This window comes from Lates calcarifer, linkage group LG12 (genome assembly GCF_001640805.2).
Source record: "Lates calcarifer isolate ASB-BC8 linkage group LG12, TLL_Latcal_v3, whole genome shotgun sequence".
NCBI classification, from domain to species: domain Eukaryota; kingdom Metazoa; phylum Chordata; class Actinopteri; family Centropomidae; genus Lates; species Lates calcarifer.
This window is the reverse complement of record NC_066844.1, coordinates 26358791-26386330: the sequence shown is the minus strand read 5'-3', so window position 1 is coordinate 26386330 and position 27540 is coordinate 26358791. Positions and strand designations below refer to the sequence as shown.

At 42.7% G+C, this 27540-nt stretch overlaps 1 long non-coding RNA gene and 1 pseudogene across 1 annotated transcript in view; one reads left to right on the top strand and one right to left on the bottom strand.

Annotated features, from left to right (window-relative positions):
* LOC108884831 (uncharacterized) overlaps positions 1–27540 on the bottom strand; it is a 70164-nt gene that overhangs the window by 40629 nt on the left and 1995 nt on the right. The window contains exons 2-3 of the long non-coding RNA XR_001961127.2: positions 22189–22377; positions 382–560 (exon numbers count right to left, since the gene is read on the bottom strand). This is a non-coding gene — a long non-coding RNA (uncharacterized LOC108884831). The remainder of the gene's footprint in view (positions 1–381; positions 561–22188; positions 22378–27540) is intronic.
* Positions 513–27406, top strand: LOC108884822 (zinc finger E-box-binding homeobox 2-like; annotated as a pseudogene).

Here is a 27540-nt window from a genome sequence, read left to right as displayed (position 1 = left end):
CAGTGAGAAAACTAAGAACATGTCCCACTGCACATTAAACGAATCGTTACCCGTCGATAAGTGACTTCTAAATAAGTAAACAGATTCAGCGGTACAGTAATTACTCAGAAATAACTTCTCATGCATTTCATCAGTCGGCTTTAAGACGCACAAAAGTTAAAGCGGTGGATTCCCACGTTTAGACGCAGAAAACAAGAACATGTTGGGACATCGACGCTCTCGGGATTCCCTCTCTGAAGAGGAGGTGTAGCGCAGCGATTTCGGGACAATATGTGGTCAAAGTATAAAGTGGAGTAGAGGAGTTTAGGGCTGTACGAGCAGGTCTTACGACAGCGTCTCAGCAAATGAGGAAGGTGAACGTTTACGATGCCAAGAACTGACCTCAGGGGCCAACCTCTGCTGCTGACATCACTCCTCCTCACGGCTCGTCGCCTCCGCTTGGAGTCCCATCAAGGTCTGAGTCTCCCGCTGTGACCGAAGGCGATGCCTCAACACCATTCATTCTCAGGCAGGCGCTCGGGACAAACGCACACGCTCACACCGCTCCCGGGACAACTTTTCTGAAAAAACAGAAATAAAAAAAGCGTGATGATGACAGAAGAAAGCAGGGGCAAACGAAGGAAACAAGCCAACCCCAGGAGGAACCGAGGTAAGACACAGCGCTGGAAAGTTTTTACAGAAGTTGGTGAAATGATGCAGCAGAGGGCAGATGTTGGCGGACAGCAGCTCTCATGCGAACCGTGTTGATTTCTCCTGGAGTTTGTAGGAAAACTAACATTAAACAACAGTTCTGCAAGTGTTTGACTACATTCATATTTCAGACACACGGTTTTTTATTTTCTGCATTCATGGCTTCAGTTGGTGCGTTGCAGTATCAATCGCAGGACAGGTTGTCAGCCAATGGGATTATTCTGCACAATATACCTGAGCACAGTCGTTCAATAAAAATAATCCACAAGAAAAGGTCAGAACCTTTGAGAAATCAAGTTTAAAAAGTTTTAAAATCAAACTTAAATTCATCAGAGATTTAGACAGAGCCACACTGTCCTAACCCTGCGAACAGGATCAGACTGTTATTTTAACTCAGAAATCATTTTTAATCATCAGAAAGGTTTCTAACAAGACTTTACTGCGCCTCTCTCTCATGCTGGATTTACTTTTGCTGCTGTTCACGCTGAGAGTTTAACCTGCCCTGAGATTTCAACTTTCTAGGATCTTCTTGTTCCCTTTCTATTTTCTGTGCTCTGCTTTGCAACGATTTAGTATTTAACATCAAGTTCGAGTCGGTTTATTCTAAAATAACCTTTTCTTTTCATAGAAAGCAGACAACATTAGAAACAAAATGAAAACAGCTTAGGTTGGATTTTTAACTGACCCTCTAACAGGATCTTTAGTGACGTACATTTACTGTTTATTTATTTTTTTGTTTTGTTTTTGTTAAATTTCTTCGCTTTTAAATATAAATGACAAATCTACAGAGATGCTAAACTAGTTAGTAAATATGTGAACACTGATAACTCACTTTGGTTATCTGGTTTTTCTGTCACAGACAAATGTTAATATTATTTAAAGCACTTATCATGTGCTTGTGCAATTAATGCTGCTGTACAGTTCATAATGAACCGTATTGATCTTTCTGTAATTCATACACAACTATTGAGAAGATGTAGAAAGCTCCAGTTGCCTTTGAAGCTTTAGATTATGTCAGTTATCAGTTTCTGTGAATGCACTTCCTACATCAGTGCTGAGAGGAACTTGTTGACAGTGAGCTGAATTCAGAGACTTTGTTTGAAACTTTGTTCTACATGTATCAGGCAGTGCCTTGTTTTCAAGTGTGTGTGGTGGCTCCGGACTCGCAGACTGAAGCAAGAATAAACACACCTGCACATGGATACACATGTAAATATTTGTTCTCCTTTCCTTCTGATGAGGACTGAGAAATTTATGTTGGAAATCCTGCCCTCCTCTGAAACTGTAAAATTATCCACAACACTGAATATTTCTCTAACCCTAAATTTGACTGGCAACCTGCGTCTGAATAACTCAAACATGAACCTAACCTTAAAACCGTGTGATAAACTTTCATCTAAATCTAATATTAATGAAGTGTGTGGGTGATGCCGGCCAGTCTCTCACTGCAGGGTTTGTATTTAATGACAAGTTGTGCAGGGAAGGTCAGAAACAAACCTAACCATCAGATCAAATGCAGCCGTACACTATCACTGTCTCTCTGTCACTGGGAGGATATTTTGTCCTCAAAAACACACGAGAGCACACAGATGCACAAATATTGCTGGTTTTAATTCCAAACTCTCTCGAGGTTCATGAAAAGCCATTTGCAAATCAGGCAGTGAGTTTGTTTGTCTCTGATCTGGCACGCAACCGCCACAACCCTGTTTGCTGTAAGGACTCCATTTGCTTATATAGTTTATTAGTTTGCTCTAAGTGTTTCCTCATTTTATTCAGAGAGGTGTGAAGCTAAGCAGAGTGTCACCAGGGTGAGATCCCTCTCTTGGCTGCTCAGCGTTAACGGGTACTCTCTCTCGTGTGTGTGTGTGTGTGTGTGTGTGTGTGTGTGTGTGTGTGTGTGTGTGTGTGTGTGTGTGTGCACGTGTACATACACACACACACACACACACACACACACGCACACTCTCACCTATGACTGTCACGTAGCAGTTTGTCGACCGATTGCACTCCGTTTCACAAATCAACAGCATCACAGTACTGTGAAAGTTATCAGCAAAAAAAGAAAAAAAGACACACTTACTGACAAGGACCTGTCACTTATCAACAACCAGCAACAACAGTCCAGTTCCTTTAATTCCTGCAGTGACCTCAGAGCACAGATAAGCATCACTTCTGATCAACTTCCAGTTAATTTGACTGAGTAATGGTGGGATCTGCAGAACTGAGGGCGTCTCTGAAGTGAATTTAAAGAAAAAGGAAACTGATTCTAAATTGATATTAATTCATGTATCTTAAATGTCATGTTCAAGGCTGTTATATTTAATATATTCCACATCATCTATTACGAGTGCGTTCAGTCTGTTTTCTGTCTTTTATATTTATTAATAATTGCTTCAAGAATTGTTGTGAATCTGCGTGCATGCCTGTGCAGATGGCATGCTTATTCGTAGCATGTGTCACACATGCACAGAGTGCGTGTCAAAAATGTGTCGTCTGCTCACTGCATGCACAACCTCTCGTCGGTGTAGATAGTGTATGCGTGCGTTAAGGCCGTGTGTAGGATCTGGAATGTGCTGGGCTGGAGGCGGATGTGCAAGCAAGGGAGTTAAAGGTCCTTGATAAAACCAAATGAATTTGGCAGGCCCAAGTCATGAGACAGCGATGCAAGGATCTTTTCCAAACCAGAAGAAAGAGAAAAAACATGAGCTGACTTTTTTCTTCTCTCTCCAAGGCGCCTATTGATTATGTCTCTGTCTCCCTCAATAAAACTGTCAATGTTCACCAATATCAAGCAACGTGAGGAAATTACTACTCTTCATTCCTGGCAGATTGAAAACAGTCCCAGGACCAGGGGAAGGAAACATATCCATTTGAAACGATGACCTGTATTTACTGGCTGTGATTTTGGTTTCCAAGAGTGTGAATTAATCAGCTGAGCGCACCCCACACATTTCAGGCCTCGATACACAGGCAGTTCTGACACCATTTGTTACTTTAATGCCTCTTTCTACATTGATTGAGATAATGAGATTTAATTATCAACAAAAAGTTTTTTTGTGCATGAGCCAAAACCCTTTAACATTACTGCAAAACACAGAGGAGATGATGTGTCTGTTTTCCTCTACAAAGTTTGCCTTGACTTTTTCCATTGAAAGAAACTGAAGAAAATCACAATTTCTTTCAGATTCTAGGCACTTTAGTGAAGCAATCCTTTAAAAAGCCAGCCTATTGGTGCAGTAACTCTGTTTAGATTCCAGTTTCGATAGTGTTTTCATTTATTTAAAGCCTGCTGACTGTGTTATGCATGGGCTTTCCCCTGCTCTTCAAACTCAGTGGGCATCTTCGCCAGAATGACATCCACACGACTGATCGGACTCATTCAATCCTCACTCCTGAATCAGATGAGGAATTGCGTTTCACGGGCACCCTCACGAACATATTCAGTCCTGTTTCCTTGCGCTTTATGTTTTGTCAGTCCATGAAAAACTTTGCTCTGTTGTTGAGTTGATGTGCCTTTTTTAAGAGAGAGCGTTCTCTCTCCCTGTTTCCCTCACTCCCTCGTTCTCGTTTTTCTTCTTTTTTCAAGTGCCAATTTATTTAAACTCCTTTCCCCTTTTCTTCTTTCTCCTTCATTGATTTCCAAACCCCAGTCTTTGTATGCAGCTGGGGCCCAGCTGTGTGTCTGTGACTGTGTATGTGTGCGTATGCATGTATGTGTGTGTGTTTGTGTGGGTTTTTCTGGCACAGCGCTGCCACAGTGAGCATAGCACACTGTACACAAAGGACTCGAGCAGCAAAAAAAGAGAGGGAAAAGGAGAAAGAGAGAGAATGGGGGGGGGGGGGCATTGGAATGAGAAAGACTGACGCGCTTGTACTGTACAGAGCGCAGGGGCTGGGCCTTTTGGACCGGGCCTACTTTAACGGCAGATGTATCGGCGCTTGGGGATGAGGGGTGGGGAGAGCGAGACAGCAATGAAGAGCCCAGGCACCAGAGTTTATTACCAGGACTCTTCAAGGGGCTAAGCTCAGGCGTCAGAACCAGCGGGTGGGAGGGACAGAGGAGGAAAGAAAGGAGAGGAGGATGACAGAGGTGGGGAACCGATGGGGTAGACGGCGAAACAGTACTTCGGCGTGAGAAGACGAGAGGCGGAGGGGCCGAGGGGCGTGAGGGGTAGAGACAGAGGAGACGGGACGGGCGACAGAGTGTGGGATAATCTTAAGTGTTTCCTTATTTGTTCCTCCACGTTCCCATAGCTCAGAGTGTCACAGATTTCTCCCATCCCCAGCTCAGAGTGCGTTTGATGCCAGATCAACGCAGCAGTAATGGGGAATCCCTTGATTGAGTCCCTCTGGTATTTTTCACATGTTTATTCAATTATTGCTCGTTCTGATGTTTCAGATGTAGCCAGAGCAGTCCCATGTCGTACTGTACATTCCTGCCACACTGATGATCCACTCCAGGAGGAATTATTTGGAAAGTTTTGCAGTGCCATTGCAGGATTAATACTCGCACAGGGGTTTTCCGCCATATTAGCTCCGGCACATGGTTGTTTGGAGTCGAGAGGATCTCTGTTGTCGAGATGTTGCAGCAGAATTTCCTCTTCTGCACGTCGCAACAAAATGTAGAGTTTGTGTCTTCCATCCCCGTGGTCTCAGAGAGGTTGAACGATTACAGTCACATCCATCAGCAGATGAAGGTCAAATCCAGTGTAGTTATCAGGAACTGTTAAATTGTCTCACTAGATAAGAATAGCACAATAGTGAACACGACTTTATTGAAACTTGACAGCTGAGCGTGCGTCTGAGGATCACACCCTTTTTAACTGTAAATAACCACAGAGCCCATGAGGTGTGTGTGTGTGTGTGTGTGTGTGTACATTTCTAGGTGCCTTGGTATGCACTTTTCACACCGTTAACACCAACTATATTTTCTCGCGGCTTCTCACTCATGTACATGTATTTCTATTTTCTATTTTCACATCAAAGGTGTTTTATCTGATAGAAAAAAGGTTTACATACTGTACAGTCTGATGCTGCAAATTGATCCCTTTTCATTCTCGACATATTCCCTCCCCAGCGTTCTTTGTCATCACTTTGGCAAGACTCCTTACCATTAAGTCTATTTGTGGATCTTCCTTTTGTGCAGACAGCCCGGGCATTGTGTGTTTGATATGCTGCACATGTTTGACAGAAGAAAGAGGTTAAGACTATCCAGATAGGCAGGCTCTCTGCACACAATTTATAGATATGTGCTGTTTTATCACACCTCAAATTAAATTTGGAAACCCTGCTTCAGCTGTCATGTATTACAAGGCCCAGATGGGTGGCAGAGAGAGAGACAGAGGAGAAAAAGAAAAGAGACAGGGAGAGAGCAGCATGGCAGGCAGACCCACTCAGCTGGACTGCAGAGTGTGCCAGTATTTAGGAAGAAAACAGGGCAGCAAGTTGAAAGAGGAGCAGTTTGATGTGTGGTGTGTATCAGCAGCAGAGAGAAGTGGGGTGAAATTAGTTTAGGATCTGCTTTGATCACCTCTGAGGCCAGAAAACCTCACACCTGCTGGTTCGAGGAAAGGGGTAGTGTTTGTGGTTTCAGTTTGACACTCATTGTTTTGGTTTTTTTTTTTTTTTAGTCGCTTCTCTTTTTTTTCTACCTCTCTTTCATTCTCTGCATCTGAGACCAAGTTCATTTTCTTGTTATTTTCAAACAAATATTTCTCTATTATTTACCTCGTCTCATGCACATCTGTCCTTCCTCTTACTGTTACCAGAAGCAGAGCAGAACAATAACAGGTGCTGTGTATGAGCCACAGAAGGAGAGTTTATCTTTCAGAGTGTAGCTTTATGATATGATATCACTACGTATCATGATATAGAACATGTTTTATGGAAAACCAGTTAAAGAATTGCTCACGGATAAAATAACCAGACTGGGCTACAACCAAGGTCACTATCAATCCAATCTGTCTATTTCCTCAGTTCATTCATGTTGTTTAAGCAATAAAATGACAGTAACCAGTGAAAAATATCTCTAACAAAAGCCCACGGTGACGTCTTCAGACTGCTGCTGTAGTTCTGCTATGACTGAGTCCAAAACATTACTCTGTTACAATGACATGAAACAGGAACAAACAAAACTGGAAACTGTCACACTCGAGAAGCTGGAACCAGGAATGTTTGGAATAACTGCTTGTTAAATGATTTAGACAATCACCAAGTTATCAAAAGTGTTGATTAATCATTTCAGATCGAATCAAGATGGTAACGCCTGAAACACAAAGACGCTACATTCCCAGACGAATGCAGTATTGCTAAAAACGATGCTGCCATGATAGAAAGGTATGACAAAATCTGACAGTCAGTTACAGACATTTCATCTCATGCTGTATATGGTCATATAGTCTAGGCCTGCAGGACTGAAAATCTGGCCCGACCCGCCCAGTCCTCCACCCTCCACCAGCCCAGGTGTGAAAAAAGTCAAACTTGGACCAGAAACAAGAAAGGCATAGGAGAGGTCAGCGAGCCAACTCCTCCTCTCCCCCTCTGTCTCCCTGTACCTGTGATCACCTGGTACCACCTCACATCCCACACACACACACACACACACATACACAAACAATGTACATACACACCATTACCTGTTAGGGAGTAAACACATTCCACTGTGGAGAGAACACGCTTCACTGAGTTTTAGATCCACCTGTAACACTCAAGACTTTATATCTTAAATTTTACACACATCTATCTGACTCCCTCTCTCTCTGAGTGTGTGTGTGTGTGTGTGTGTGTGTGTGTGTGTGTGTGTTTTCTTTGCTGGCAGCATCTCATTTTAGCACATTTCCACTTTGTCTCTACCAGACAATTTTAGAGGCAGTGAACGCATCGCCCTTGCAGATGTTTTCAGAAATGTTCACCACAAAAATTAACATCAGTTCGTCCAGTCAGTCAGAGATGTAATGGATATATCTATAAATGACTCGTGTTGTAAAAAGGATAAGTATTCTGCTACATAACAAATCAACAGGAAAGTGAAATAGAGGGGTTTTGTAAAGTGAGAGCACAATTTTCTAAACATATGCCTTTAGATGTAGTCCTGTTTAAGTCTGATCAACACAAAAACACACCGGTCAAACTCAGCTTCGAGCAGACATTAGAGAAAAGATGTTGACGATTTCTAGCTGCATGCAGTATTAGATCAGTCAAATTAATCTTTAACTCAGGTATGATAAAGAACAGGATCCCTACACCGGAAGTATTTTGTGCTAGAAAGGAAGCGACACAAATAATCAGTTTCACTGGTCCACTCTGTCGTTTATCACCGTGTAACAATCTTGTAGATAGTTTTATCTCATCTTATTTTTAAAAAGAATTTCTCATGGTACGTGACAGGTTGTGTTTGTCGGTATTGCAAAATTACAAACCGGGGAAGGTTTTTAATTAAAAAGGTCAGTCGCTAATAAAAGAAAATGAATAAGAGCAGGGAACAAAAAAACATTCTGCAGTTGTAGAGAATCAGTTTCTTTTTCCTTCTCTGCTGTGCGGTCGACTTTGGTACCTCAGGGAAACAGTGTAGTTATGATTATATGGTGCATGTGTCCAGCATTGTAGGAGGGATGGAAGGGGAAGTAAGTCATAAGGCAGCCTGGCAGCATATCAGAGGGAGGTAACGTCATCTAAATGATACAAGTAATAGGTAGGTGTGAACGTGTCCAGGCCTCATATCAGGACGGGGCTCTGAATGTCAGACACACATCTGACTTTTTCTGCTTTTTTTTTTTCATAGACTCACTTTTTCTGTTGCTTTTCTTTCTTCTCTCACTCTTCTGTGTTTTTCCTTCTTTCTTTCTCTTCTGTCTTTGTCATCCATGTATCTACACTCCTCCACCTCTGATCCCTTTCACTCTTTTTCCATCTTTATCCACTCCGTCTCTCCTTCTTTCTTCCCCCTCTCTCCTTCCATCTATCCATCCTCCGCTCCTCCTCCGAGTCCTGCACAGTCGCCATCGTGTGTACCCCCCCCCCCACACCCCCACACCCCTCCCCCTTCACCTCCTCCTCCTCCCCCCTGAGTGCCTCCCCTGTCCCACTGACACCACACGCTGCTCCCATCCCCCGAAAACCACTTCAAACAGCCAGCGCCATCAAAGCCCACAGTCAGTCAGCCAGGCAGTCAGCCAGCCAGCCAGCAAGGCAGCCAGTCAGCCAGCCAGCCTTCTGCTTTGACTTAAAATTACTGTCGTCCCAGTCGCAAGGCTGCTTTCCTCTTCTGATACACATCAAAGATCCTCTTAAACTCCCCAAGTTTGCTTTTTAAACCTTTCTTCTTGTTGAGTCTTTTTTATATACATTATTTCTCTGGTTGAGGTTTTACTCTCTCTCTCTCTCTCTCTCTCTCTCTTTCTCTTCTTGCCATTGCTTTTTTTTCTCCAACATGGGCCAGGTCAGTAATGACATGCACACACTCTCTTGTGCGGTTCTGCTGCCTTTGCATTTTTCTCCATGACTTTAATTAGTTTCTTTTTCAAGGCGTTGGTTCAGGCTTCACACACACACACACACACACACACACACACACACAGCACACTAAGCACCAAGAAGCTAATGAACATACAGATGTGTGTAAATTAATATGCAATATGACTCATACATCTTGCTAATCAGAACTGCATAACTACAGTGTGTGTGTTCCTTTTTTTCTGCCTGTGTTACTTTATGTGTTCGTGCTTGAAGGACAGAAAAAGTGATGAAAGAAGGGAGAGTTACTGAGCGGCCCGGTCAGAGAAGGAGGGAACTGAGAGAAAGACAAAGAAAAAACAGAGTGACACATTAGAAAGGCATCTTTTCTATGTTTCAAAGCCTTCAAGGTCACTTGTGGTCACTGGAAATGTTTTGGTGTATCATCATCTCTCGTATGGAGGATGTAATGTCAATGTGTGCCAGAGGATGGCGCCCCGTCTGTATGTTAACCAGACAGGATCCGAGTGTTGGGTCTCATCTGCAGGCTGCGTTTATAAGAACATGTGTCACTGTAGAGCAAATCATTTAACTGATACTCACACAGCTGCACCTATAGTTTCTAATTTTAGTGAATGATCTCTGAACCCAACAGCAGTGGATAATAGTCTCTTGTTGACTTTTCATGCTCTTTGCAGATTGTCAGTGTTAATGTTTTACTTTTAGAGGTTGTAAGTGTAGAGAAATAACAGTGTAATTTGGTTATTTTTGTCAGTTGTAGTAGCACTAACAGCTGTAAGGAGTTTAACTGGTGTCACTCTAACTACGTGTGGTGAATACCTTCACATATGTGCTCTGATCTTTTACATCTAAATGTGGGTTTACTCAGAATTCTTGTATCTTGTGTTTTATATCTGCTTTGAGTGGTTAGATTAAGACATTTTGGGCTCTAATGCTGTAAACTGTCAAGAACACCACATCACGCAAAACACCTCTAACAGATCATATATACAGACGTCTGAAGTCGACAAAGTCGGCGGGATACCAGGCATATTTGTTTCAGCCTCAAAACAAATCTCCCGTAGTAACTGAAAGTTGCAGTGAGTTGAACTAACCAAATCCCACATTGTATAGCTGTTAAACTCAAAGAGAAGTTTTATTTAGCGTGCACCCCTATTAAAAAACTTCAGAACCTTTGTGTTCCGTCAGAGAATGTTTTAATATTCAAAAGGAGCCACTATTGTGTGGTTTCTTGCACCAACGTACAAAATAAAGAGCCACATCAGAAAGCTGGAACGGTCCCTGAGCATTTTCATGTGTACAGAAAAAAGAGGGAAAACAAATTTGGAGGGGGGAGAGAGGGGTATTTATAGAGTGGTGTGAGAGTCTTTGCAATGACAGGAGCCTAATGAAGTGGAGTTTGGGTTTTGATTCACAGTGCGGTGAGTGCGTGGGTCCCTCTGTGACCGTTACTGCATTCCAGCACCGATTCCTCGCTACACGGAAACCAAGCGCCACAGGGCCGCAGGAGGAGGCAGAGGGCCAACTCCAAATAACGTGTTCCTCTAACCGAGCTAACCTTTCTCAGCCCCGCTTCCACTGCAGCAGATGCACACGGGGCACGAACGGCACAGTCGCTGAGCTCAAACACGACGACGAGGCTTTATTCATACGTACACGCACACACACGCTCTCACGCACAGCATACATGCTGTACTTAAATCAGTTTGTCACAGCTGGTGAGTCACTGACATGGTAAATGACTCAATTAACACAGCTCAGCGTGACATAGTAGGGAAGTCCAGAATGATGTTAGCAGTGTTTCCTATTTTAACTTTTGTCAGTGGAAATCATGTTATGTGTAAGAGTTAAATACAGATGTGTAATGAGGAAACGAGAGAGAGACAATGAATCAAATCAGAGGCTAAGTCATCACAACTATAGTGAACAGTGTTAAAGTGCTGATAGAACAACTCTGTAACTCAACAACAACTCTACAGCTGTATTTTGCTTTGGTAGAGTCCAACTAAAAATAGTCATTTCTCAGTTTTGTTTAAACATTAACTTGCATCATTGCAGGTTCTGACGGCAGAGCAGGTTAATAATTTCATAACCTGAAAAGAAAACGTTTTTCCACTGTGTAACTGTCGCTGCAAGCTGCCCACAAAGTTCAAACAGTGGCGTTAATGCAGAAGCCACATGTCTCTGCTTTGAAGGTAAAGGCCAGTGTCAAACAAGGTGATTTTTTTTGATAAATGTCACTGTGGTGGTCTACAGGACAGGTAAACATGGTGGCAAACATGTAGGCAGCAGCATACAGGAAACCTCCAAAGGAAGAACAGACAACCACAAAGGCTCTTTGCACACCTCTTAACTCACACCTTGCTTCTTTTCTGCAAAGAAAAAAACTGATTGCCGCTTTTTTTTTTTTTTTTTTTTTTTTTTTTTTTTTTTGCAAACAAATTGATGATTTTGTTTGGTAAACAGCTAACAGCCACAAGGTGTTAGCACCAAAGCTCATTTTTCTCTCTACCGCACAGCAGACGGGTAAAGGGAAAAAAGTGAGGGAGCACTTGTATCACAGACAAACTATTTAAACCTTGTCAAATATATTCAATAAGTTCAATAAATATGAACTGTGATCTCAGCTCTTTTTCATTTCCTTCAGCAAAACAAACAGGGAGACGAATTCACAGAAAATGAGACTGAGGTGCTTTAACTCTCTGTGGTTTGCTTTGGGTGATGTCTGTACCTCCTATAGCTGATGTGCTGTATACAGCATACCCTATATATATATATATATATATATACAGAGGCAGCATGATCCATTTTAAGAAATAACACTTGCTATTATGATCCACTGAATGATAAGCAAATTATCTAGCAAGTGAATCATTGTCTGTCTGCTCTACCTGTGAGAAATGTGAAGGCATCAATTTTGAAGTTCCTGTGGAGGCAGCTGTGCAAGTCAACATCATTATAGGCTACAAAAATATATCATGGATCTCTACAGTTGACTCACCACAATCTAAGAATACATACAGTAGCTGGGGTGGGAATCTACAAGAGGGGTTGAAAGTATACCCTGCGTGAGCACGTTCTTCCTTCACACCGCCTCTAGGACTGTACCTCCACATGAGTCACAGCTCTGTCGCTGCTTCACCGGCACGTAAAATGCACCTTTGTGGTGCGATTGCTGGTCTAGGCCGCAACTTATTTGGGACCCTTTTCCTGTCCGTGCTCACTCTCACCGCTCCTCTTTCTGTCTCTCTCTGAGAAAACACGGTAGCACAGAGGATGAGGTCTGAGTGCATGTTTAGCATGTTTCAGGCTTACTCCACCATGGTGTCCTCATGCTGCAGCACAACAATGAAACTTTTCTTATTTCGGTACACAGTAATATATAAAAACAATATGATACATGTGGTTAGAATTCCCAAATGTCACAAATGAAGCCATTAAAAGGAGACTGCTCTGTAACCTTCATTAAGTGAACTCATGCATATTTAGAGAACACCAAAGCCAAGCAGAAATGTGCAGTACGCATGGGTAAACTGCAAATATGAGTAGGAGGAGATTAAACCTATCAGATGTAAAAAAGAAAAAGAAAAAAAACAGATTGAAGGTGAAAGATAAAGACAATAGCAGACAAGTCATTGTCCTCTCAGTTTCATCATGAGGTAGATTAGCTTGCCCTGCAGCATACATACTGTACAGTAAGTTACATCTTTGTTAACTATTTGCTCTACGTTATTTGCTTGTTTGCTGCTGGTTTAATCTTTTGAAGTCACATGAAAGCAGGTTTCCACTAAGCAGATGTGGTTCACTGTTTGGTGCAGTGATGTGACTTGTAGATACAGAATAACAGATCAGTTATTCTGATATCAATCCATTTTCAGATGCTGGGGCCCTCTCAGAGCAGCCATGGCAGCTGTACACAACACCACAGTCTGCTGCAGTCAGTGTCTTGGGGGCTGTGCTTTGATTCGCCCAAGCTCCACTGAAATCGTGCTGATCGTTCATATGTGAATAATGAAACTAACACCAGCGCACAGTCACAGTAAAAGCGCAACTCGTTGACAAATCAACTTTGTGAGTGGTATCAGTGAATGGCTCAGTGGCTTTGAAGCTAATAAAATGCCAAAAGGGATTCTGTTTTTGTGTCACAAGGGCCGTAATTGAACAGAATCATTAAAAGCCACAGTGAACAAAGGCGAAATAGTTTCAATACGGTGTTTGTTGTCAATTTAAAGATCGCTGCTTAGTGTGCAAAATTGTGCCGCTGTAGTGCGCACTTCTGTTTTTAGCAGCGCTTTAATCAATATGAGGAAATTAGCATGGTGTTTGTTTCTCGAGCGGATTGTGTTGTGTGCGCCTCCATGTCTCTCAAAGTGCAGATGTTGCCCCTCGGCTGCACATTCTGTGGTGGTGGTTTAAATGCTCTGACAGGGTGGTGTCTCCTAATGAGCGGGACATCAGAGCCATGACTTCGCTGCTGTGGCACCGCATGGACTTTTCTATCTCTGACTGAAGCTCAGATATTCTTGGAGCTTTGCGCGCATGCACAAACACACACACACACTCAGAGATATTGTGATGAGTTTCTCTGCTGTGTTTGATCATGCTGTATTCCTCTGCAGCATCAGGTTGGTCTAGCTCCCTGTTTTTGCCTAAGATACAAGTTGCGTTTGTTTGTTTTTCTGTATTTCTCTATGCCCCGGTTTGTGTGTGTGTGTGTGTGTTTGTGTGTGTATATATATATGTGTGTTGAGGGAATTTCCCTCTGTAGCGTGTTTTTCACAGCTCAACATCAGTTAGAGGATTTGTGTCAGGGACAGTTTGACACTGCTGCTCCGTCTCTCTCTCTCTGTCTTTCTCTTCTCTAATCCCTCACTCCTCTCCCTTTCACTCATCTCTTTCTCTTTCTCCATCACTTTTCCTTTCTGTCTTTGCCCCCTCTCTCGCTCTGTGCACTCTGTGCTGCGTTCTTCATGCACTGGTGTGTCTGCGTACTGTCTCACTCTCTCATCACCCCCTTTCTCTAACATACACACCACAGCGCTGTGTATCAAACACTGCAAGAATGCAAAATCACATACTGCACCACATCTCTTTTTAGCATCTCTTCCTCCACGCTAATATGACCTTTACAATCCCCATCAGTGTCACAGTTTCAGTCTCGCCAGCAGCCATTTGCAGACTTTTTTTTTCCTCTGGCTCGCTGCCAGCCAGCTAAGAAGCAACTATAATCAATAGAACTAAACTTGACTGTGTGACTTACACGTTCATATCAGTGTGTTCGTGGTTATTTTCACCATCATTAGACAAGAATGTTTGCACTTCCTCTTCTCTGGCCACAAAAATGCAATAAAAGCGCAGCAAAACATCACATTACCACCATTCCTATTGGTTAACATGTAATTTAGAGCATTTAATCCTCAATTTGCTGTCAGCATTCATGATATAATCTGTAAAACATTTGGGTGAATTGAAATTAAAATGTTGCGTTCCAAAGCGAGACAACCACCAAGAGGAAAATTCAGCACAGAGTTTTCTGTGAAGTAAATCAAACTCACTTTGGGATTTTATTGCCATCATTCACTCTCCTGTGATCTGACTAAAAGGCAACGTTCTGATGTGAAATCTTCTCATGTTTTTTTTTTCTTCTTGCTGAATGGGACAGTGCGTTCATTATCGATTTGGTGAGTGTACAATGAGTCGGGAATGTGGTCCTGAGTGTGATTTTTCCCTCTCAGTGTTGTTAGGACAGGTTAAACCAAACCAAACCAGAGCAGGCCAAGGTGCCAAACTCAGAAGGAACCATCACCCTGAGAGAAAGAGAGAGAGAGAAAGAAACAGAGAGTGAGTGTGAGCTGCTGCTAAGATCAAGGAGATCAGGTGGGAGGTGTCTGTTCTTGGTTGCGGTCCTCCCTTGACTCATTGAACGAATGTCAGACAGCAGGTATGAATAGGAGAGCTGCCACAGAGAGATTTTTCTAAATGACATGTCTGATTTCTGCGATATATTTAAAGAGAGGCCACCGTTGTCGACATGAGCGCGCTGAGTGAGATGAATATGGATCTACCGTGTCTCTGAACTGCTCTCATAGGTACTGTAAAATGACAATACGCACATCTTCCTGTGCTAGGTTTTTGTTTAGCATGTGGGCGTCCATGACCCTCATGTGGTAATTTATTGAGTTCGAAATAGCGAGTGTTTAGTTCTCTTTTGACACTTGTGAAACCATCACAGTTTTAACAGTGTGGAAGGAGCATTATTCGATGAACCTGAAAAACTAAGAATTTTGAAATTATATGTGTAATATATTTTTTGATATCAACAGGAGTACTGTCACAAAAATATGATGGATCAGTGAGCTTTAAATTACGCCTGTGTATTCAGTTGACTGCATTGATGGTTTTACCACCTACATTTTCTACTTTATGAAATGGACCAGATATTACTGTTATGTGGTCACATACTGTCATATGATACATATGTATTATCTCATAAGAAGAGCAACAACGATTTTATGTCCTCTGAACAGGCAAATAACATTTGATTGAAACAAAAGCTTCAAATAGGATTTGATGTAAAACTTTAAAAAGTGATGATGTAAAAAAAATGTCTAAAAAAATAGGAGTCTAAATAAAGTTTAATAATTTAAATTCTGGAGCTAAACTCTAATCTCAAAAACATACATTTCATTTTATTTTCCATTTATTTTTCATTTTAACAGTATGCTTTTGATGTGTGTATGATGGTAATTTTTCTTCACACAGATTTAACAAGTGTTACAAATAATACCATTTATTTTTTCATTCTAAATGTGTTTCTAAAATCTTCCAAAATGTCTCCAACTAACATTTGCATAAAAAGTTATTTATGTGGTTGATATATGATGTAAGAAAAAAAAATTGATGAAGTATCATTAATAATATTAGATTGTTGTTATTCTGGCTTTTATGTAATGATCATGAAGTGTAAAAATCAACAGAAGGGGAACAAATACATTGTGCGGTAAATTGGGCCTGGCCTTGTTTGTTGCCATTTAAAACCAAAAGAAACAAACAAGGTAATTTCTAGGTAATTATTGCGTGCTTACCATTTAGCCACATAATTACTAAGTCAATACCAGATCACATATGTGCATCGTAAAATAAACTGCAGCTTAGCGTGTTGCTGTACAGTAGGTGCCCTCTGGGATATAAACAGTGCAGAATTAGACTGGACGGTACTGAAACTATCTCTGTGCTTTTCATGAGCCAGCGCAAAAGAAATGATGAGAAAGTTTTTTTTCTTTATCTTAAGTGACTTTTCTTTGTTGTGGTTTGCATTTTAATGTGGTTGTGTAAAAATTCTTTCTCCCTGGGTCATAAACACATGTGCTTATGAATTTATTCAGGCATTATCCGTCTCTGTCAGTATTTGGAAAACAGACTCAACAGTGTAAATACTAAAATAACCACTGTAGGTCATCGTTTTCTTTAAGGCCTCAGATCAGACTCGAGATGCAGCTAGAGTGGGGTGACAGCAATGTGTCTTCTTATAGTGAAAATTCAGCATTTCTGACTGGTGTCCCAAGCTGGAAAATGCAGATACTTTCTGTCAGCCAGAGCGTCAATCTTTCAGCTCAGTCACTGTCAGTGTGGGGAAAGCGACACACAGATTAAAATAGAGCTGCAGTGTTTGATCTGAACACAGTGTTGTTGTCAAACCCATCAGAAATAGTCCCCAGAAGACAGAGTGATCGACATTGTCAAGCATGATGCAGCACAGTTCGGTTAGCACTCTCTGGATATGAGTCACATTCTTCCCACACACACTACAGTGCATGCACAATGGCAGTGAACTGTTTTCTACTGAGCTGTGCTATGTGTTATTTCGTGTTCGGCATCTTACAACAAATTACACATTCCTAAAACGCTTGCACACTGCATGAATGCATCACCCTTGAGCTCCTTTGTACCTTAACACACGATCTTTACTTGCAGGCAATCCCAAACCTCCTGCACTGTTCAAAGATCTAGATGTCCTACTCCAGCAAAAAAAAAAAAAAAAATCCTATTTGAAGGATGCAATCGCTATCCAAATAAATAAATCAATGGGCCTGGTAATGAAAGCCATCCCTGTGCGGTGCCGCTTTAATGACAGCACATATAGACTCAGTGTCACTCACTGTCATGGGAGAGAAAATTAGAGCCAATTTGATGCTAATCTGGACCAGATTTTCCCCCTTTTTTGGGCCCAGCGGTACGTCCTATCATCCCAGGAAACTCCTGCGGGGCTGATAGATTAACCTCAACTACATCATATAACTTCATAACTGCCTGCTGCAGTGGAGCACATTTGATGACCAATTTCACCCCCCATAAGAGCAAGTCATTCCTTCCCATGTTAGTGGAGCAGCGCTGCATGAAGCATGGGTTGGGTGACTGGCCTCGAGTGAATCACAGTTTTTTTGTTTTGTTTTAACGGGGTGTAGAGAAGCAGGGGCAGGACATACAAACTGATGAGACAAACAGATACACATGTAGGTGGCAAAATTATTACTGGAGGTGAGTGAAGACACTCATCAGAAGAATATGTATAAATTGTACATGCTTGCTTACAAGTAGCTTAGCTTTGTGTTTGTGATTGCGGGCCACCCCCTCATCAGCATTGATCCCCTTTTTCTCTTTCAGTAGCAGAGTGACTGTGTGTTAAAGGTAGATTTGCTAAAATGTCACCCCCACCGAACTGTCACTGCTGAGCCGTGGGTCGTAACTGGATGTGCAGCAAAATTCAGTTCAATACAATTATTGTGTCCACTGAGTGTGTAGCTGGAACCAAAAAAAAAAAAAAAAAAAATCTTTCAGGGTGACTGAGTGTTGTTTTGACAGTTTAATGAATAAACTTTGTTTATGTTTTGTGAAATTTAATGAGCTGTGAAACGTTATTTTCACTCTGATCTGATGAAAAGAGGCACAACACTCTCCCAAGGCCAAGAAGGAAAATTCATTTAAACCTAATAAGAAGCATGACGATGCCGTGTTGCGACCTTCATCAGATACAGCTCAGAACCCTTATTTTCACAACAACACAAAGAGAGGAATTGGCCCCTCTGTATGTTGGCACGATCCACACTCTCCCCTCAACTACGGTTTGGCTTTCTCTGATGATATATTTCAAAGGCACTGGCAAGGAGTCTATTTGTGTTCTTAAATGGTCATTACTTGGTTGTGATTAGATATTGCCAATCAGTGAGAGGAAAACAGAGAGTCCTCAAAAAAAGCCTTGGAAATAAGAGCCTACAGCTGAAATCCCAGGCATGTGTTTGTGATTGTCATTTATTGTCTTTGCCATGGGAAAAAGTAATGCGCCTTTCCAGTTTCGCTGCAGTCTGGGCACCGAGGGTACACTTTTAAATTACAATATGTTATTTATCTTTTCTTCTTGCTGCTTCACTATGTCCCTGCCACATTGTCATGCCTTGTACAAATCATATAGCAGAGAAAATATTTTTCTGCAGTCGCACAAATTGAGTTCTTTGAGAGCAGTTGCACATAAAGCAGTTGTAGCTCAAAGTAGCAAAAAAGCAAATGTTGTAAATTACAATGATTAATGCCAACATTAAAACAAGCTGTATTTTATAGGACTGAAGTTTGATCACCAGAATGACACGGTTACAGACTAAATTAAGTGAATTAAGTACATGTATATTTTCTACGTCTATTTTAATTTTTTAATGTTTGCTTTTTTCAATCTTTTTCAAAATAAAAGCCACACTTCACTCTCAATACCATCAGAGTAAAACCGTCCCTGATATGAAATTACTATTACTATCTTAAATGTCTGTCTGAAGTTTTATATTGTGGAGATGACTGAGTAAAATAACTGAAATACCATTATTTCTAGTTGGGACCCTCTCTTAAGTATTCTGGATCTTCTTTGTGCCATTGTGTATGTTGCATGCTGAGCATGTCTACTTGCATTGATCATTATCCACACATCAAACCACACAAAGCCATATGAAGTATCCCATGATAAGAAACACATTGAATTACTTCACACGGAGACAATTTTATTCCTCTTATTTGCAGAGGAATACTGGAATACAAAAAATAGCTCAGAATTCTCAAAACATTTTTGAATTTCTGGTTGTGTTTTCCCCCTGTGTGGTTTCAGTTCCTGGCATATTTTTTTTAAATCACGTAGCATCGCCTCTGTTTTCTGTTGGTCATCATCTACAGCTCAAATAACTAAATACCATCTGAAATGATAAGAAACACATGTCTACTGCATTAACTGTCTAACAAAAGATATATATTTGGACACCACAGTAAAATAATTGGCATCTCATTAAAGGTAGATTAAGGACACGTGTTCATGATATTTGAATTTTAAACATATCTGAAAATTCAATATAGCTCTGTAAAATCATATGTATCTAATGAGCAGACAGACATTTAGTGCAGGGGATTTAAACATGACTATTTTTTACTCTCTGCCTCACAGTGGATGCTGAGCAAGTGACTTCACTGGGATCTGAGGGGGAGGATGAGGTGGGCCTGTGGAGCCTGGAGCCCCAGGACTGCCAGGAGAGCCTGGACAAAACGAGCCTGACGCCCAGCGAGGGCACGGAGGAGCCCGGCAGTCCCGCTCGCTCCACGAGGCCGCACAGCCTCAGCCCCGGCAGCAGCAGGAACTATTGGGCGCACGTAGAGCCGGAGGCCGAGGCTGCCAGAGGACGCCATCGCTGCATCCACCGCAGACAGGGAAGGAGACCCGGAGCCACTGAGGATGTACTGTAAGTTCTAAACTAAAGTACTCGCCCCTTTGAGAAAATGTAAACCTTTTGCCATGAGTTAAGCCTTCAATTCTATAAAAGCAACTGCATTTGTTTCTGAAGAATTTAGGCGTGTAAAATGTTCACTGTATGAGACTGCTGTGTAGGACACCACAGCACGTGTAAACAAGTTTACAGTGTTTTTCTGACGCAAGACACCTCCAGTCTCATGATGCTTCTCAAAGCCCTCTAGATACACCTTCATATCAGCTCCTTGTGAAACCATGCCTTCCCTAAAAGCTGTTCCTTTTTTTCACCCCTCTCTTTGAAAAGGCAGCCTTCTGAAAGCATGACAAAAGAACTCATCCCACACAATGTCACAATATTTCCATGCATCAAAGAGGTGACGTTACGGTACTGAAATCAGCACTGTGCGACGTGAGGCTTTCCCTTTTATTTAGGAGAGATCAAAGGCTCACGCGGCTTGCCTACTAACAATCACTTAGCTCCCTCGCCTCGTGTGATTTGGCCTTGCCTGATGAAGGCAAAGCTGAGTTTTTACAACACTCAACCACACAGGCTCTTCCCTTCACCACATAAAAAAACAGCTCAAAATATGCCAACATCTGCAAACATTTGAAAAATCTTCCTCAAAGTCGCTGTAAGCAAAGCTGAGTGGTTTGAGATAGGAGACACCCTCTCGACTTCGCGCACATCTGTGGCTTTTTCTCTCTCTTTCTTGCCTGTCACTGAGCTCAAGGGCACAAACGAGAGAGAATTCTTAAAATCTAGACTCGTATCTGGCCGGCTGGCTCCCTGAATTTATTGTTTTATCTGTCACTCTCTTTAAGAAAACAATTTAGTCCCATTAGATTCAGTTGCACGGTGTCACTTTTCTACAATTTATTCCCACTCTCACACCGTGTCAGCAAAGCATGCATTCACACAAAGACAGAGAGCAAACAGTTTAAGAGTGGATGAAAAATATGCAGCAATGGCTCAGCCGCACTGATGCACCCACTGACAAGACCGCCAATCATCTTGAGAGAGAGATAAAAGCCCAGACATAGTCTCAAGGCTATGAATATATATATCTGTATCTTAACTGGATGTTGCTTAATAAGCAAAACATGCCCAATATGCTCTTTTATGTGGGTGTCTTACTGTAAATGCCATGACACACTTTCCAATACAGGTCTTGTTGTCTCTATTGTACTTTTTATAGATGAGTGTTTGTGCTGCCTTCTAGGACAGGACTTAACTCATTCAGACCTTTACCCCATTAAATATAAGAAAAAAGAATCTTGCAGCAATATGAATATTTCCCTGCAGTCTGTAATGAGGCTGCATGTATCAGAGTTACTGTGTAACATTTTGTTTTCATGTAAGCACAAACAAACTGCTGGTTAAAAATAAAAATGTCTCTATTGATAAATATTTCAGTTCCTCTATGTGTTTTCCTCTGGTCCCCAAGGTAAGAACTCAGACTCCCAGAGTGCCTTGGAGGACCTGGCTCACTATGAATTTCTGGCCCAGCTAAAGAAGGCCTCTACCTCCGCCAGTCTCCTGGACCATCTGAATCACAACGGCACGGTGGCTGCGTACCACCAGGGCAGCAGGCACGATGACCTGCCGCCTGCCATCTGGTCACCGGGAGCTCAGCACCGCTCACCTGACGGAGCAGGTAGGCTCATGGGGGAAAAATGAACAAATCTAAAATGTGCCTTCTTCATCCAGAGAGTGTGGTCGTACTTCTAAAAAACCACTCAGCTACATGGTGACAGTAAACAGCAGTAAGCCCATATCAGATTGTCTATGCTAATGTCATTCTGAGAAAACGGAAAGGGAAATAAAAGAACTTTTTTGTGATGACAACCAACTTTAGTTTATACTAAAATCATCAGTCACATTTCTCTCAGATCTGTGAGTATGAGGAGATAATAGTACACGTCTTTCATTCTGTCTGCCAGGCCTCAAAAGCACAGGTGTTCAGGATGTGTGAGACTCAATCTTCCTGGTTCAACATGTAAACTGTGTGATACCAGAGAGAGCCTTTAAACTGTCATTCTATACTGCAGGGTCAACTATTTCCATAAAGTTCACAAATTATTTTTGAAGATTTTTAAAAAATGAAAATAGTTTACAGTAGTTATATCTGAGGTCAGAGTAAGACAAACTGGCAACTTGTGCCCTGTCCCAGGTGATTCTGACCAGTTCAAGTGGTTTAGAAAATGGATGAATGGATGGATACGGTATGTTTAACAAAAGAAAATGTTACCTCTCTCTCTGGACTCCAGATGCAGCGAGGACCCAGCAGGTTTGTCCGTTCTGCCACAGGATGTTCCAGCGAGGAGCCTCTTTGAGAGAACACATCAAGTACTGTCAGGAGAGGGAGGGGGGCCACATGGTCTGTCCGCTCTGTGGATACACTGCCCCCCTTAGGGCACAGATGGAGCAGCATCTGGCACTTCACCATCAAATGCAGGACAAGGTGAGACATGAAGAGAGAGAGAGAGAGCAGCATTAACTTTCACAACTGCAATCAGGGAAAATGTCATACCTGTAGTTGTATATTGCTCTGTACAAAGTTATTTATTTGTGTCTTCACACCCTGAACCTGCTTCCTAAATGTGTTCCAGTGCAAACCTAATAATAACATCCTGTCTTCCTAGAGCCCCATCACGCTGGATCAAGGCATGGAGACCAGGAAGTTCAAATGTCTGCAGTGTGGGAAAGCATTCAAGTACAAACACCACCTCAAAGAGCATCTCCGCATCCACAGCGGTGAGACAAAATAACATCAGTTATACTTACCCATTAATTTGCCATTGTTCCCACTGTATCGCTAACCCTTACTTATCATGTCAGTTATATGGTACGAAATTATACCCAATTTGAGGTGTTGACAGAAAACAAGATAAAATGATTCATGACAGGACGAGAGAATTATGAAAAATGATCACACCCACGCAGACTGTATTTTCAACCCACTCTTGTCCTCTTTTGACCAATGCCTCCCTCCTGTGTTTTATCCCTCAGGTGAGAAACCTTACGAGTGCTCCAACTGCAAGAAACGTTTCTCTCACTCTGGCTCCTACAGCTCCCATTTAAGCAGCAAAAAGTGCCTTAGCGGTGGAGGGAATGGAGGGGGAAATACAGGAGGAGCCAGCGGGGCATTTAATGGACACAGCCAAAGCCCCTTCCACCCGTCATTTCTACCGTCTCCCTCTGCAGGCGGGGGGAGAAACAGTAATGACAAGGGCTCTCCGTTGGCTTCACAGAACCAAGACAGTTCCAGGTCTCTGGGCCAAGTGCCAGAGGAGCATCACCAGCTTTTACTGCAGGACCCCAGCCAGAACCCTACGGCCTTCCCCCGAGCTTTGGACCTGGCTCGGCTTTGGGATCCCTCGGCGGAGCTGTCCCTGAGGGCCAGTATCCTCAAAGGGACCACCCTGTTGCCTTATGCTTACTCTGGGACCAAGTTTGAGCAGATGCTGCAGGAGATGCTTCACAGGGAGGTGAAGAAAGACGAGGAGATGGAAAGAGGAGGAGGTGCTGCGGCAGAGGAGAGGAGGGCGATTCACAATGGAGGAGGACATGAGAGGAAGATGTCGCCTGACAGAAGGAGAGAGTTGGGGAGATCGGGTGAAGGGGAGAGAGGTGTGCTTGGGGTGACGTGTCGCTGGTGCTCCCAGCTTTTCCCTAACGGGGCAGTGCTCCTGCAGCACGAGCGCTACCTCTGTAAGATGAACCGTGAGGCGGTGGAGGTGCCTGAGGGTCTTCGCAGCAAAGACCATCCCTCACCACCTTTATTCTTCCCCAGAGCTGCTCTCCAGTCTGAGAACAGCAAACCATGTGAGGTAACCAATGGCTTCTCTGGAAGCAAGTCACCACTGCAGAAGCCCAGCTGGCACTCTGTCCCGCAGCAGCTTTTGGTGGCGATGCACTCTCCCCACAGCCCCGCCATGATGCCCTGTCCTCACGTGCCTATTGGTCCAGTCAGGAAAAGGGAAGCCCGAGCCAAACAATCAACCACTCCCCGGAGCTGTCATCACCCAGAGCCAGGAGACGAGTTCCCTCCTCGGGGTTCGGTTCTCCTATCTGCCTCGACCTCACCAACTGCCCTCCTGAAATCTCCTCGCCTCAGAACCAGACCAGCAGCCCCTGGTCTGCACAGAACGAACCCCTGGATCTCTCCCTGCCCAAACAGCTCTCAGACCAGGAGGGGAGGAACAAAACCCTCAATGGCAGCTCAGCCAGAGGCGAGAGGAGAGAGCTCGGGAAACAGCAGCTTAAAGGCTTAAACCCAGCTTAAGTCCAACTTCACATCTCCCCCTTCACCACCACCCGGTCTACGGTGGGGCTGGAGCCCCTGTGTTTCCAGGCCCTTTATACAATGGTTTTCCTATTTTCAACCAGTCTGGTTTAGGGATTTCAGGACATGATGGCATCACACCGATTCCATTCAGCCAGCCAGCTAATAGCCCCGGGTTTCTCTCCCCTATGGCTTATATGATGGAGGCAGACGCAGAGGCCACACTGAAAAAGATCCACCAGGAGAGACAAGCTCTCATGGTGAGTAAAACTTCTCTTTAAGGTTTGAAAACAGCCTCAAAATTAAGTACGTGTGCATAAGAAATTAGTAAATGATCCATCATCACAATGTTGATGTTTTCTTCACAGGGTGAGGTGTTAGGCCGTGGAGCTCTGGACTACCTCTCTCTCATGGATGAAGGTCTGGAGGGAGAAGGCGGGCCGGGGAGGAAGAGACTGAAGAAGACGGACGAGGGGCTGTACGCCTGTGACATCTGTGAAAAAACCTTCCAGAAGAGCAGCTCTCTGCTCCGGCACAAATATGAGCACACAGGTCTGTAGCGTGTGCACAGTCTGCACAAATCATTTTAATTATGTGCCATTTCCTGTAGTTTAACCCTAACCTTATCATACTTATCATAGATCATCATAGAATTAGATGATCAGATCAGTACAGACAGACCCAGGCTTTCTGTTTCCCCTTGTTTCTATTCTTTGAGCTAAGCTAACGGTCTGCTGGCGACTGCCTTATACTCACCTTACAGAGTAGATTTCCTGACATTTTTAAACGGGATATTAGAAGTAATGTCTCTGTATTCGTTACAGGCAAGCGTCCTCATGAGTGCAAGATCTGCAACAAGGCCTTCAAGCATAAGCACCACCTGATTGAGCACAGCCGGCTGCACTCCGGAGAGAAACCCTACCAATGTGACAAATGTGGCAAGCGCTTCTCTCACTCCGGCTCTTACTCCCAGCACATGAACCACCGCTACGCGTACTGCAGCAAAGATCAGGACCCAGACCAAGACCACGAGGACATGCCTTTCGCCCTGGGGGCAGGCAGCATTCTTGAGGGCCGGCTCGCCAACGAGACCCCTCTGTCCATGGAGGATACTCAAACTCCACACTCTTTCCTCAGTGATTCCAGCCTGGATGGAGCTCCAGAGGCCCTCAAAGAGGAGGAGGAGGATAAAGAGGCAGGAGTTAGCGATGGTCACGTGGAGGAGGCTCATGAGAGTTTGTCAGGGGAGCAGCTGGAAGGCAGCCCTGTTCGAGAATCACCTACGAGGGAGCACGGAGAGCAGCATGAGATAAACGGTTGTGATCTGGGAAACCACACTGACAGTGCAGAGAGCCACACGTGGGACCAGAGCAGAGACTTGGACAAATGTGAACTAAGCCTGGATATAACAGATTTACCCAGAATAAAAACTTAAGGTGACTTTAACAAGCCAGTACAATGCATATAGTGTATATATTAAGAATTTTGATATTTCCTTTGTCTTTCATATATGTAAGATAGCTCCACTGTTTTTGTTTTCTTATTAACAATATGAAGAAATGCACAGTACTACCAAAGCATAGATGGCCTTACAGTGGATCAAGCCATACAAAAAACACGCTGACAATACAAATTATACTATTTTATCATGCAAAATGGACTACAGTTTTTTGTTTTTTTATTTTATTTTTTACAATATTTTTTTGTTTGCCACGACAGCTAAAACATTTGGGTTGATTTATCTGAGGTCGTGTCACACATATCCAGATGTGGTTTTGCAGAAAAACGTTTTAATGCTTGCTGCTGCTGACTGTTGCACAACCCATAAAGCAGAGGCTTTTGTATTATTATTATTATTATTATTATTTTAACTTTGTTTGAAACATGCACACCAGCGAGTAGGGTTTAGAAAGCATGCGTGGAAGGAATTATTTGTGTGACTGGTTTCAGGACGGAAGGACATCTACTGTTAGGTCAAGGCCAGAGGTCAGAGGTCACAGATGCAGCTGCATCAACAGAATCATCCTGTTAGCATATTTATTCCAAATGCAAGAAACATTCATTTTGAATACTCTGTGGTCTATTTTATTACAAAGCTTTACCTCTATTTTAAGAATTAGCAATAACTGTAAAATGAAAAACACACATGCAGCTATTACTTTGTCCCAAAGCCAGCGAGTGATTGGGTATGTACAGTAAACGTTTGTCATTCATGCTGTGAAATCAGAAGGTAAAACCAACTCATCTCTTCAGGTTAACTATGGTGCTCAGTGGCTTTAATTAATCAGCAATCTATTTAGTGTTTAGGGCAAGCAGTAAAAAGAGGAAGAACTGGAAGGAGGTTTATTTATTTTCTAAACAAAAAGCAGTGGACTGCACCTATTTAATTGTACGCCTCAGTAGGGGGACAGTCATTTCTACATTTCTGTAGGGGAGGTTAAATGGGGCAAAGAATGAAGTCAGTCTTTGGGGGTTTTTCTGTGAGGGAGCAAATAAGACTTGCACTGTCCCACTGTTTGTGTAAGAATCACACGGAGCTGCTTTATTTCATTTAAGTCTAAAATGTCTGCTATTTCTCGTAATAATTTACATGTGCTACGGCCTTTTTTCACACATCTGGAACAATAATGTGTCACACGTTCAGGCTGTCTGTTGAGGTGTGGCGAGGGGGTCAAGACTCAGGACACATACGCCAGTTTTTAACTTCCTCTTTTCTGACTGCAGTGTAGTCAACGTGAAAAGTGCCTCAGATGTACTCAGGCACTGTGAGTAATCCGACAAAGCCTTGGTACGACAAGATAAGACGGTGGTGCATGAGGTGTGACTAAGCTTGTAGCATTCATGCATACTGTGCATCAAAGTCACTTCTTGTTCACGGTGTGTGTGTGTGTGTGTGTGTGTGTGTATGAGTGTGTGTGTGTGTGTGTGTGTGTGTGTGTGTGTGCGTGTTTATCGCCAAAGATATGCATATGAGACACACCAACTGCCACCCTACTCTTGCATAGTTCCTTACCTGTTATTGATGTCAAAAAATGGTTTACTTTCACTCAGCGTCCACACACTTTTTTATGTTAAGCAGTATTTTCATGTTTTTACAGGCACAGATGCAACTTTTGTATTAACTTTTTATATATTTCCTGCATGTTTGTGGATATTTGTAATAAAATTGTAAATATTTTTACACCAGAATCTTGTTTTTCATTGAGTTTTCTAATGTTCTTATTTATAAAAGTTTGTCAGACAGAAAATAAAAGCCTTACAAAGTTAAACAACAGGCTGGGCAAAGATTTACTATATTAATATTTTATTATTATT